The following is a 13307-nucleotide window of genomic DNA, read 5'->3' on the forward strand; positions in this document are numbered from 1 at the left end:
CTAGCGGGCAAGGCCTAGGTAACACTGCTTGGAACTGAGCATAGGACTTCAGCCAAGCCCAGGCTCGGGGGGGCTTCCCTCCTTATGCACCTGAGGAACCCTGGCTCCGGCAGCCACCCTTCCGGGTCCTGAAACCTGGAGAGACCCCCAAGGTACTCATCTGTTAGCCGAGGACAATCAGGGCCCTGTGCTGTGCCCACAGTTGAGCTCGAGGCCCCAGGGGCACAACCAGAGCTCAACACACCGCTACATACCCAGCACAGTCTCTGCTGAAGCTGGGTGCAGAGTCAGGGACAGCTCCCCAAAACTGCGGCCAGAGCCAAGCCTCTAGAATGAGTAGACAGGTGCTGTCCCAGAGGGGCCTCGAGGGGGGATGCCCTCTGCACAAGCAGCCCCAGCACAGAGCATCAGCACCAGGCTTCATTTTCCCGAGATCCCTGGATGCTTCGTTTGCCAAAAAGCCCGCATGGGCACCCCTCAGCTCCTGGGGAGAGGGCAGGCTGTCTTCCCTCCTAGAAATCCATGGCCCCTGTCTCATTGTGGCCTGGGAGGGGCAGGTCAGGAACTGACTTGGGGGCTTGGCCCGGTGATGCCATGGGGAGGGGTCCCCCTAGAAGCCTCTGCCCCATGGTTCTCCCAGGACCCTTAACTGCCACTGCAGGCAGCACCTTAAGATTCAGATGGAAGGGCTGCCTAGGGTTGGGGGCTGGTGGGAGGCCTGCTTACAGCTCCTGTCAGGTGAAGGTGGGGCTGGTGTCCAAGGCCTAGAGGAGCAAGTAGGGAAGTGGCTGGGATGTGGGTCCCTCTGTGCTCCCAGCATGCCCAGCCTGGACGTGGGCAGGCACCTGGATCGGGTAATCCAGCCCAGGTACCAGAGAGGAAAGATATCCCCTCTCTCTAGACCTGGGAAGGAACATTTTGGGGGTGCTATGAAGCAGACCAACAGAAACAGAGCCGAGGGAGACAACATGCCTGGGGTGGAATGAGGTAGGCCTGGACCCTTGGGACCGCAGGCCCCAGAAGTGGGGTGGGGGGCAGCAGGGGCCAAGGGCTTGCCCTGGGGCCCTGGGGGGAGCTGACCTCCACTGGGGCCTGAGGGGAGCGCTACTGACCCTCTGGAGGGTCTCCTTCTCCCACATCTGTCCAGGGTGACAAGGCACGAAGATTCCCAGAAAAGTCCCAGACTGAGTGGCCTGATTCCATGGTTCCTATCACCCCAAACCAAGTTGCTCTCTGCTTGGACCCCAGGCCAAGCCCCAGGCATGCTGAGCAAGGGTAGGGTGGACACAGGAGGCACCAGGGGTCTGGCCCCACCAAGGTCCCTGATTCAGCGGTGAGGAGGCCCAGAGAGCCAGCCGGAGGGCAGGAAGGAGTGAGCTCAGCATAGGACCCCAGGATGGGAGGCAGCACAGGCCTCAGTTTCCCATGGACCCCAGGGGAACGGGCAGGGCCAGAAAGCGTGCTGGGACAGGTCCTACGAGCTGCAGGAGCCGGGCCAAGCCGCTCACAGCCCGGACCAGGAGGGGCACCCCGACAGAGGCTGGCCTCCACCGCAAGCAGGAAGGCCAAGGGGAGGCTGGGTGGCGGCAGGAAGCCAGCACCTGATCCCACTAATTAATGGCTTCAAACTGCCCCGAGGAACAGCACAAGCCCAGGAGCGTCTGGCCTCCAGACAGTGGCGTCTCCTCTGAAGAAGGGCTTTGTCTAACTTTTTTTTAATGTTTGGAAACCGAAGGCTAACCTCGCCTAATCTCTCCATCTTGTCCTCAGGGGCAGCCCCTCAGCAGAGCTCAGTGACAGGTGGTCTGGGGTGGGGAGGTGGGGGGCAAGGGAGGATGGCAGCTCCCTCCTCTCCCTACCCCACATCCTCCTCCCTCTTGCCCCCACTGCCCGGACTCTGTTAGAGGCAGAGGCTTCCCAGAGTTGCCAAAGGGCGCTCTCAGCTGGCCCTGTGGGGGACACTCTTCCCCCCATTGCTTCATCCAGGGCCCCTGCTAGTCCTGGGGCCACCACTTACGCTGGGACTCTTCCCTGATGCCACCAGACAAGGGCGGGTGCCATCAGCAGGCAGCCTCAAGCCCCAGAGAGGCTGAAGACCCCGAGGAGTTAAAACCCAGACAGCCTCAAGTTCAAATTCTGACTCCTCCGCTTATGAGCTTTGGGGCAACTGCCCTTCTGAGCCTGCACCTCACTTTCTCCTCCTGGAAAACCGAGGCTGCTCATGACTCCTAACCCGTGGAATGGTTGTGATAATCAAACACCCAATCCAGCATTGGGATCCAAGCTGCTTTAGCCACCACTGCCATTTTCCTTCAAGCCCTTACATCCCTCTGCAATTTTTGTTCATTCCGTGATTAATGCCCAACTTTCCTCTTTTCCATGGTTAGCTCCATGGAAATAAAGATTCGTAGTGCCAAGCACAGTGATAGGCCCCTGGTAGGTGCTCAAGAAATGTTTGTTGGATACATGAATGATGAATAGATAGATGGATGGATGGGATGGAAGATGGATGGATGGGTAGATGGATGGATGGATACATGGATAGATGGGTGGGTGGACATATGGATGGATGCGTAGATGCCAGGATGGATGGATGGAGGATGGATGGATGGATGGATGGATGGGCAGATAAATGGATGGATGAATGAATGGGACAGATGGATGGTTGATGGGGGGTGGATGGATGGATAGATAGCTGGACAGATGGTTGGATGCTTCAATGGATGGATGGATGGTAGATGGGGGTAGGTGGATGGATAGATGGATAGATAGATGGTTGGATGCTTCAACGGATGGGTGGATGGATGGTAGATGGGGGTAGGTGGATGGATGGATGGTAGGTAGATGAGGGTAGTTGAATGGATGGATGGATGGATGGATGGTAGATGGGGTGATGGATAGATGGATGGATGGATGGTAGATGGGGGTAGGTGGATGGATGGATGGATGGATAGATGGTATATGGGATGGATGGATGGATGGATGGATGGATGGATGGTAGATGGGGTGGATGGATAGATGGATGGATAGATGGTTGGATGCTCCAACGGATGGATGGATGGATGGATGGATGGATGGACGGATGGACGGACGTTAGATGGGGGGTAGGTGGATGGATGGTAGGTAGATGAGGGTAGGTGAATGGATGGATGGAAGGATGGATGCATGGATGGTAGATGGAGGTAGGTGGACGGACAGATGCTTCAATGGATGGCTAGATGGATCGATGGTAGATGGGGGTGGGTGGGTAGATGGATGGATGGACAAATGGACAGATGGATGGGTGAGAGGTAGGTGGATGGATGGATGGTAGATGGGGGTGGGTGGATGGACAGATAGATGGATGGATGGACGGATGGACAGATGGATGGATGGTAGATGGGGGTGGGTGGATGGACAGATGAATGGATGGATGGACGGATGGACAGATGGATGGGTGAGAGGGTAGGTGGATGGGTAGATCAATGGAAGAGACACACGAGGCAGTTACAATCTGATGTCCAACTGCAGTGCCCACAAGAGGCACCCAGCTGGGTCCCAACAAGAGAAACTCTCCACCAGCACCGACCAATGCTTGCCTCCCTGTGGAATGTGGGCCACCCTACAGCACAGCACAGAGAAGGGCTTCAGCCTTGGACTCCTAAGGGCCAGGACAATGGGAGCTCTGGCACGCCCCATGCCCACCCCCCAGGTGAGGGATAGGAGGTCCAGGTGTTACTGGGCAGGGGCTGGGAGGGTCGGGCCCACATGGGGAGAGCCCTGCTGTGCCTGGGGAGGGGCGTTTGCCAGGGCCTCCACTGCTGTCCTGGGCTGGGTCACATTTGTGGGATGTTAGAACTGACTGTTCTTCAAACGCTGCAACAGAGATCACTGTGGAGCGTCCTCCTGCACCCTACAACCTGGTGGGCTTTGCACCTCCCCGGGTCCCTCCCTCTTACTCCCTCCCTTGGATGCCCTTCACACTGGAGTCACTCTTGCCATTTTTTGTGAAAAATCCATTTATTGTCTTCATTGCTCAGAGAGCTATCATCTCTAGGCTGCGGCTTCCGAAGGCGTTGCCATGGAGATGAATTTTCTGTCATAAATAAAAGTATTCTGGGGTCAGGAGATCTCAAGCATAACTAGGACAGATTTTGAGGGGGAAAATGCCAGAATTTTTTAAGCACACGAGATTTGGGCTGCTTTTTTCCAGAGGGTGTTTTTCGGGCTGTTATGAATTTGGCACGGGAACCCAGCCCGCCTCCAAAAGTGGGGTCTATCCCTCTGCTGTCCCCAGTCATGCCTCCCACTTCCTCCTGGTCATGGGCTGGAACCTGCAGGACCTGGCGGGAAGTCCAGTGCGTGTGCTCAGGGTGCGGGCCGGGGGACCTAAAGATCGGCAGGCTCTGGGGGAGGGTGTCCCCGAGCCCCAGGAAGAGCCTAGGGCATCACTCTGTGTCCTCAGACACACCCTCCCTCTCTGCCCCTAGAGCTAAGGCTGGCTCACCCAAGATTCTTGGCACATTCTTCAGCCTCCCCAAAGGGGCCGGCCTGGAGTCTGCTCAGGTGTTTCCCTGGGAGCTTGGGGCCAGAGAAGGTGTGAGAGGGTGTGACTCCCAAGGGCACCCCCCCACACACACGCACACAAGCTCACTTCCCACCAGCCTCGTGTAAGTTAGCTTCAGGGATTTCCTGCGTTCAGGGTCACCGAAGGTCAGTGTGTGAGGGGGGGCGGGGCAGGGAGGAAGGTGTGCAGGGCTGAGGGGCCTCTAGCCGCCACCCAGGCAGACAGACAACGCAGGCGAGCAGCCAAGGGCTGTTTGCCAACCCCCCCACACCCGGCATTAGGTAAACAGAGGCCTCTGCCCACGGCCCCAGCCCCAGGCCTTGTACAAAGCTCCCCCCCAACCCAATCCTGTTGCTGAGGCTGCTGCCTGAGACTGGGTCTGGGAGGGGACGGCTGCAGTCCCCAGGGTCTTCCCAAGGTAGCCCTAATCCCAAGGAAGGTGGTTTCCAAACAAATGAAGGAGAAGGAAGGGAAAGGGGAGGGGAGAGGAGGTAAATGGAAAGGGAGGAGGGGGAGGAGGGGGAAGAGGAGGAGGTGAGAAGGATAGGGAGGAGACGGGAGGGCGAGGGAGGAGGGACAGGGAGGGAATAAGGAGGAGGGTGGAGGGGAGAGAATGAGGGAGGAGGAGGGTAGGGAGAAGAGAGGAGGAGGGAAAGGAGGAGGGGAAGGAGAAGCAGGAGAGGGAGGAGGGGAGGGAGGAGGGGAGGGAGGAGGGGAGGGAGGAGGGGAGGGAGGAAGGAAGGAGAAGCAGGAAAGAGGGGAGGGAAGAAGGAAGGAGGAGGGGAGGGAGGGGAGGGGAGGAAAGGAAAGAGGAGGGGAGGGGAGGGAGGGAAGGGAGGGGAGGGAGGGAAGGGAGGGAGGAGGGGAGGGAGGAGGGGAGGGTGGAGGGGAGGGTGGAGGGAAGGAGAAGCAGGAAAGAGGGGAGGGAAGAAGGAGGGAGGAGGGGAGGGAGGGAGGGGAGGGGAGGAGGGAGGGGAGGGAAGGAGGGAGGAGGGGAGGTAGGACTGAGGAAGGAGAGGAGGGAAGAAGGCCCGCTTTGGTGGGGGATACCAGTGAGTGTTGTCCCTGTTCCCACTGCCCCACCGGAGAGGATCCGTATCACAGTGAGATGCCAGGTTAAGGTGTCTGATGTGAAGTCCTGAAAAAAACTCTCCTTAACCCGCAAATATTCTGCGAAACACAGCCCCTGACAATCACCAGGACCAAGGGGCTGAGGCCCAGAGAAAGGAGGCCTTTCCCAGACGTCACACAGCCAGGCCTGTGCACTATACCTGCTCAGTGTTCCCAGACCTGCTTTCAGCCTGGGGCTCGGCCTCCTGGTGAAAGCGATACTATTTGCTCAAACGGTGGAGGGCTCTGCAGGCCGTGTGCCATCATAGAGGGGACTACCCTCTGCCTCTAAAGGCCATGCAGAGGCCATCCCAATGGCCATGCCCCCTTGGTGCCACACACACTGGGCATCTCACAGTGCTGGCCACACAGTCCAGCACCTGCTCTCTGTGCAGGAGGGCTCTGTCTCCCTGTGCTTGTGCAGGCTACACCGCTGGCCCAAGGACACTGGGCTACTGCACACAGCCAGGACAGGGCACGGACACCCACCACTAGGAAGGGATGTTTATGACAAGGACCTTTCACGGTGCTTCCATTTCTAGAAATATTGCCCGCTGAGGGACTCAGCCAGATCCCACAGGGGACATGAGACAAGGCGGTCGCCTCCACAACCCCAGAGGGACATCATCAGGTGGTGGCTGGACCCAGGTGCGCTCCCAGGGAGCCAGAAGAAATCACAGTTTTGAAGAATATTTAATAACTGGGAAGGTATTCTTCATGAGTAGAAAAAAACAGAAGTGCAAGAAGTACTCGAGGGAGGGAAATTAGCAAATACTTTTAAGGTGAACGGAAATGAGAATACAAACACCAAAACTCATGGTGTGCAGCCAAAGCCATGCCTGGAGGGAAATCCATAACCACAAACTCCTGTTTTGTTAAAAAAAAAGAAAGAAAGAAAGAAAGAAAGATCTCCAATCAGTAAGTTACTCTTCTGTCTTAAGAAACTGGAACAGAGAGAGCAAACTCAACCCAAAGCAAGCAGGCAAATGAAATAAACAAAGCTTAGAGGGAAAGGATAATACAGAGAGGAGAAACAAGAGAGAATATTGACAAAGTCGAAAGTCGAAGCTTTGAAAAGAGAGACAGAACTGTTGAACCTTTAGCTTTACTCCCACAGAGAGAGAACTCAAATTACCAAAATCAGGAATGAAAAAAGGGAGCATTACTACTAACCTCACAGAAATAAAAAGAACTATAAGGAGTACTCGCAACAGTTGTACACCAAGAAATTAGATCACCTGGATGAAATGGATGGGTTCCCAGAAACCTGCAAACTATGGAAACTAACGCAAAAAGAAACGATTCCAAGAAAAATGAAGATCCATAATGAGCACAGAGAATGACTTCATTTAGAAAGGAAGAAAGGAAGAGAAAGAAAGAAAGAGAGAGAGAAAGAAAGACAGACAGACTTCCTACAGAGACAAGGCCAGGCTTCTTGGGTGAATTCTACCAAACATTTAAACAAGAATTAACACCAAGGCTTCATGAACACTTCAGAAGTGTTCAGAAGAACAGCTCAGAAAAAAGCAGAAGAGGAAGGAACTCATTCTCATGGAATCATTATTTTTATGTGTTGATACCAAAGCCAAGTCATCACAAGAAAAGAAGACCATGGACCACTACCCTTCACATACAGACATACAAACCTTCCAGGAAGTATCAGCAGACCAAATCCAGCAACATGTAAAATAAGTGATTATACCCCATGACCAGATGGGGTTCATCCAAGGAATGCAAGGTTGGTTTAACATACAAGAACCGTATCATATATACACTCTATTAAAGGAATTAAAAAAAAAAAAAAAAAAAAGACATGATCACCTCAATTGGAGAAAAAGCATTTGATCAAAACCCAACAGTGTTTTGTGATTTAAAACAAAACACACCACTCAGCAAAGTATAAGCAAAAGGGAACTTGCTCACTGGATAAAGGGCATTGACTAAGCAAGCACCATATTTCATAGTGAAAGACTTAAAACATACTTCCCAAGATCAGGAGGAAGACAACACTGGGTACTCTCCCCACCTCGACTCAATGTACTGAACGTTCCAGCCAGGGCAATTAAACACACACACACACACACACACACACACACACACACGAGAAAAAACACACCAGACTGAAAAGGCAGAAGTACACTACCCTATCTGAAGATGATATGGTCTTGTACAGAGAAAATCCTAAGGAATTCAGACACACACACACACACACACACACACACACACAGAGAGAACTGATAAACAAGTCGGGAAGGTTGCAGAACACAAGATCAATACATAACACCAATTGCATATTGATCAGTATGCCCTAGCAATAAACAATGAGAAAAATTAACTTAAGAAAGCAATTCCAGGGGCGCCTGGGTGGCTCAGTGGGTTAAAGCCTCTGCCTTCGGCTCAGGTCATGATCCCAGGGTCCTGGGATCGAGACCCACATTGGGTTCTCTGCTCAGAGGGGAGCTTGCTTCTCTCTCTCTCTCTCTCTCTCTGCCCGCATCTCTGCCTACTTATGATCTGTCTGTCAAATAAATAAATAAAATCTCAAAAAAAAAAAAAAAAAGAAAGAAAGAAAGCAATTCCATTTATAAGAGCATGGATGAGAATAAAATACTTGGGAATAAATTTCGCGAAAGAATTGTGAGCTTCGCATGTTAAAAGTTACAAAAACATCACTGAAAGAAACTGAAGATGCAATATTACAGTTGCAAACTCCCAAACTGATCCACAGATTCAAGCCCCGACAAATTGCTCGCTGCTTTTTCTGCAGAAATTGCCAGGCTGATCCTGAAATTCAAACAGAAAGACAATGGACCCCGGATAGCCAGAACAGCGTTGACCAAGAACAAGGTTGGAGGACGCATACTTCCCGACGTCAACTTTACCAGACCCCACAATCATGAGGACGGTGCAGGGCTACACAAAGGAGGGACAAAGCCTCAAGGGTCCAGAAATAAGCCCTTACATTCACTGTCAACTGAGTTTCAAGAAGGGTGTCAGGTCAATTCAACGGGAGGAAAACAGTCTTTCAACAAATGGACATGCATGTGCAAAAAAATAAAGTAGACCCCTACCTCACAACACATATAGAAATGAATTCAGAATGGGTCAAAGACCTAAACAGAAGAGCTAAAACTATAAACTCTTAGGAGAAAACATGGTTCTAAATTTTCAGGGCTGCATCCCCTAAAATCATCCCTGGCGCACAAATTTTGGGCACCTCTGGCGTACTATGGTCTCAGATCACAGGTGAGACGAGGGAGGCCCAGAGAGGGGGCAACCCTGTGTGTTGCCCCCCACCCCTGTCTAGGAACCACCTTGGTGTGGGCTCTCTCCGAGTCAAGGACAAACGAATGAATGAGGAGCTTCTGGAAACCTGGAGACACAGCCACAGCCTCTGGCTGTCTAGAACTTGGGGCTTGCTGGCCCTGGAGGCCGTCCAGGTGGGTGCTGCTCTGGGGGAAGGGGCAGGGAGCATGGACGCTGCCAGGCTGTGTTGGAGGACAGGGTGGAGGGCCCTGGACCAGCACAGGATAGGAAGGTGGCCCCAGGGTTGGGCAGAATTCACAGCAGGCACAGTGGTGCTGAGCCAGGAGACCCCGGGTCCTGGCACCGTGCAGGAAAGAGCCTCCTGCTCCGAGTGGCAGCCGCCTCTCTGGGAGCGCAGGTCCCAGCAAGTCTGCAGAGGCCTCTTTCTCACCAAAAATGCAGCTGTAGGGAAAGGCTCACAGGCTCTCTCTGGGGCCTAAGGAGACCTTGGGCCCCTAAGGGCAGGCACCGGGGGATACGACAGGGACAGCTGCTGGCTCTCCCTAAGTCCAGGGGTGGAGGCGCAGGGACCAGGAAGGACCCTGGGGGCAGCTGAAAGGAAAGGCCAGGGTCCCAGGGCCTGTCCCCTGTCAGCCCCAAAGGAGGACCCCCTCGAGACACCTAGAGAAGGTGCTGGTGCACCCCCCCAGCCCACATGCCCACCCAGGCCCGTTACACCAGCAGGCATCTCAGGACCAGCAGGGAAAGGAGGAATGGGGTGCCCTGCCCAGGCCCTCCAACAGGCACCCTCTGCAAAGGGCACAGTCAGCCCAGAGCCCAGAGGGGTGACAAGCACAGGGCTGGGCCACTGGCGGAGGTTTGGGGAACCTGACCAACGCACTCAGCTCTGTGCTCTGGGCCCCTTGCCCTTGACAGTCAGGATGACATTTGGTCTGAAAGGCCTAGAGTACCCCAGATAAGGGGATGGGGACTCACTGCCCACATTCTGTGGCTGACCCCACCGGGGAGGGACATAGCCCTCCCCCTCCATCCCCAGCCAACCCTGAAGCCTGCAGGGGGACCCCACTTAGGGACCATCTCAGAGAAACTTGGAGGGGAAAGAAGTATTTCTGTCCATCTGTCTGTCTGCCCTGCACATCAGAATCACAGAGGGCCTTCGGGCTGCACAGCACCTGGGAAGCCCTGACGGAGCATGGCAACACAGAGCCAGGGGCCAGAAGGGCTGGGGTGGGGGCTGGGGGAGCTCCATCCCCCGGGACCGCCAGGCAGGGGCCTCCGGTGGCAGGCCCAGCAGGGAATGGTGTCTGGTGCATGGCGGGGCGTCCTCCCAGGAACGCTGCCCACGATCAGCCGGCTGGGGGCCAGACAGCAAATACGCCACATTTTTTGGCGGCTCAAGGGCCTGGTTGGAAACAGTCACCGTTTTATTCTGCAGAAACCACACGCTTTGCGTCCCGGTGCCCTGCAGGGCGTGGGGGTGGAGTCCGGCTGCGGCTGCCTGGGGGCTGGGCAGCTTGGGGTGACAGGCCGGTTCCTGTCCTCTGCTATCTCCTCCGAGGCCAGGCTGGGTGACACCAGGGCCTCCTCCTTAGGTGCAGTCAGGACAACGGGAGATGGACCACAGGGGCCCATCCCCTCCCTTCATGGGCTGCTGAGGAACAAGAAAAGACCAGACCCCCAGCCCTCCCTGAGGTTCCCCAGCTGGGGAGGAGACACACTGGGACCCGGGAAGTCACTTCAGCTAAAGGTGTGACTGGCCCAGCTGGCCTGAACTGGGAGGGGAGAGCGGAGAAGTTTCCCAGCCCTCACACGGGGTCCTCCTGCACCTCCACCGCATGCCCTGTGCTCCCAGCCTGGTGAGGAAGAGGGACAGGTGCGGGTGTTTGGACACTGCCATCCCTGAGAAGCCGCCTGGGTGGGTGGACATGTAAGTCTGAGAGTTCTGGGGTCTGTGCGCCTCCCACTCATGCTCCCCCAGCCTGGAGGGCAGCTCCTCCCTTACCTCTCCTCTGTGTGGCAAGGACCCTGGGACCCCACCCCAATCTGCTTGGGGTCAAGCCCTTTGCACACACCAGCACAGCTGTCCAGAAACAGCTTCCAAGAGCAGGAAGGGACCTACCAAGGTCACACGGTGAGGACACCCAGAGTCACATGGCAAGGTCATCCAAGGTCATAGGAGATACCCAAGATCACACTACCGGGTAGTTCAGAGCACGGAAGAGCCCAACAGAGCCACATTCTCACCCCACACCCTTGGCTGCCCCCAAAAAGTGGACGCAAAGGGTCCATGACGGAACTCTTTATAAAGAGCCCTGCTCGGCCAGGATGGGCTCGGGGCATTTCTCTGCTTCAGCTCATGGGCACCAGAAACACTAGCTCCTCCCGGCCCACCCACTCAGGCCCACGCAGGCGTGTCCCATCTACCCACTTCCCCCCCAGCAGAGGCGGCCTGACAGTGCCCTTGGGCCCTCGGCCCACCTCCTCTGGTGTCAGGAGGGCCCCTGCTGAACTCAGCACTTACACAGGCACTGGGCACTCGGCAAAGCCCTTTGGGTCCCATTGGCTGGAGCCCAGCGGTGGGCACCGGCGGTGCTCAGGGCTCCCTGCCTCATCCCGGGATCTCCTCTCTAAGAGCTGCCTGCCCAGCAGCCTTTCTCTGGCTCTGGCCTAGGGAACCCGCGTTAAAGGTATGACCAGGGCACAACTTCATGGCCCCCAGCTCTGTGTCCACACAGCCAGCCGCCTACCGCCACCCGGGAGTATGACTGTCCCCAAAGCCTGGTTAAGGCTGCCAGCCACTCAGCCACCCGGCACTGCTTGACCCCCGTTCCACCTAAATTGTTAACTGAAGCGGAAAAGTCACTTTATATCACTGCCGAAAATGAACTATCATAGCAGCAAGGCACCGAGGTGAACTGAATTTGTAATGCAACGTTCAGCTAACACAGACCTGTCCCAGCCACACGGGGAAACACTGAGTCTCAGTCTGGGCCTCTGCAGATTGGGCCACATGACAGGCAGGACAGACGGACCCACATATGTCCCCTTGCTGCCTCCATCCCCAGAGGGCTCTGCTGGCAGGGTCTGGGGTGCCTACCACAGCCCAGCCAGGCCCTGGGACCCAGAGCCCCGGGACGGGGCCATTTGGGAGCCACCTGGGATGCAGCTGGCAGGGGCTAGATGGGGACAACAGCAGGCTTCCCGGGGGAGCTGCAGCCAGGAGCCCAAGCGGACACAAGCGGGTAGGGGACCAGACTCAAGTCCCACCTCCAGCTGCTGCCTTGGGGGATGTCTGAGCCTCGGAACCTCTGTTTGGATCTGCACGAGGAGATCACAGGCCCTGGCATGGACGGCGCTGGTACAGTTGTTCCCACAACCCTGACACCCACCAGAGGCCTGGCCCCGGGACCGGGTGTCTCGGCTCCGTTCCAGGTGAGGCAGGACGGGGGAGCAGGTGGGATAAAAGGTGGGCCGGCCGGTGTTCTGTGGGACACGGTGTCAGCAGCAGTGACAAGGAGAGGAGCTAGAACTCAGCGCTGCTGGGGGTGGAGGGTGGGCGGAGTGGGGGAAGGGAGTCAGGGATGGCAGTAGAGCACAGGGAACGCGGTCAGTGAGGCTGAGGGACCGTCCCGCGGGGAACATGGGAGTAATGGAGAGAGCAGTCCAGTCTCCGCACTGAGTCTGGAGCCCGCAGGGCACCATGCCAGCCACGCTTCCATACCAGGACCCCAGCTCAGCAGCATGTGCCCGGGGAGCACCTGCTCTGGGGACAGCCCAGAGCTCAGGGCCCTGGGTGCCCCCCACCCAAAGGCTTCTTCCTCCTCTGCTGCTCTCCCTGGGGGCCTGGGTGGCCGCCATTCTGGACTGGGTCCCACGGTGGCGGCTCCAGGGACAGATGCGTGCTGGCACAGGGCATGAAAAGGCCGCTTCGGGCCCCAGGCGCCTGACACCCACAGGGCCAGCCAAGGCCCCAGCAGTGTGGAGCGTCCGGCCTGGCCGGCTGGCCCCTGGCAGAATGCTGCCCACCATCCTTCCACTGCTTCTCTGCTCAGGCTCCCCCCCACCCCGCCCCCGGGAGGGTCAAGGGCATGCCAAGGGCACAGCGCCCTGTCCTTCGTTCCCACCCCCTGGAATGTGGGAGGCGAGCACGAGAGGCCTCTCCCCAGCAGCAGCTGAGACTAGCCCAGGTTGGCAGGCGGCACGGGGACACACCAGGGACAGCCACCCAGCCAGGTGCACTCACTACACAAACCAGGACACCAAGTTGGTGTGGAACGGGAGCTGCTCCGAGGGAGGTGGGGAGGCACTTAGTCCACCTGGCACCTGGCGGGACCCCCGACACAGGGCAAGGACAGGTGTGACCAGTGACTACGGGTCTCCAGGC

Source organism: Mustela erminea, chromosome 20 (assembly GCF_009829155.1).
Source record: "Mustela erminea isolate mMusErm1 chromosome 20, mMusErm1.Pri, whole genome shotgun sequence".
NCBI lineage: Eukaryota > Metazoa > Chordata > Mammalia > Carnivora > Mustelidae > Mustela > Mustela erminea.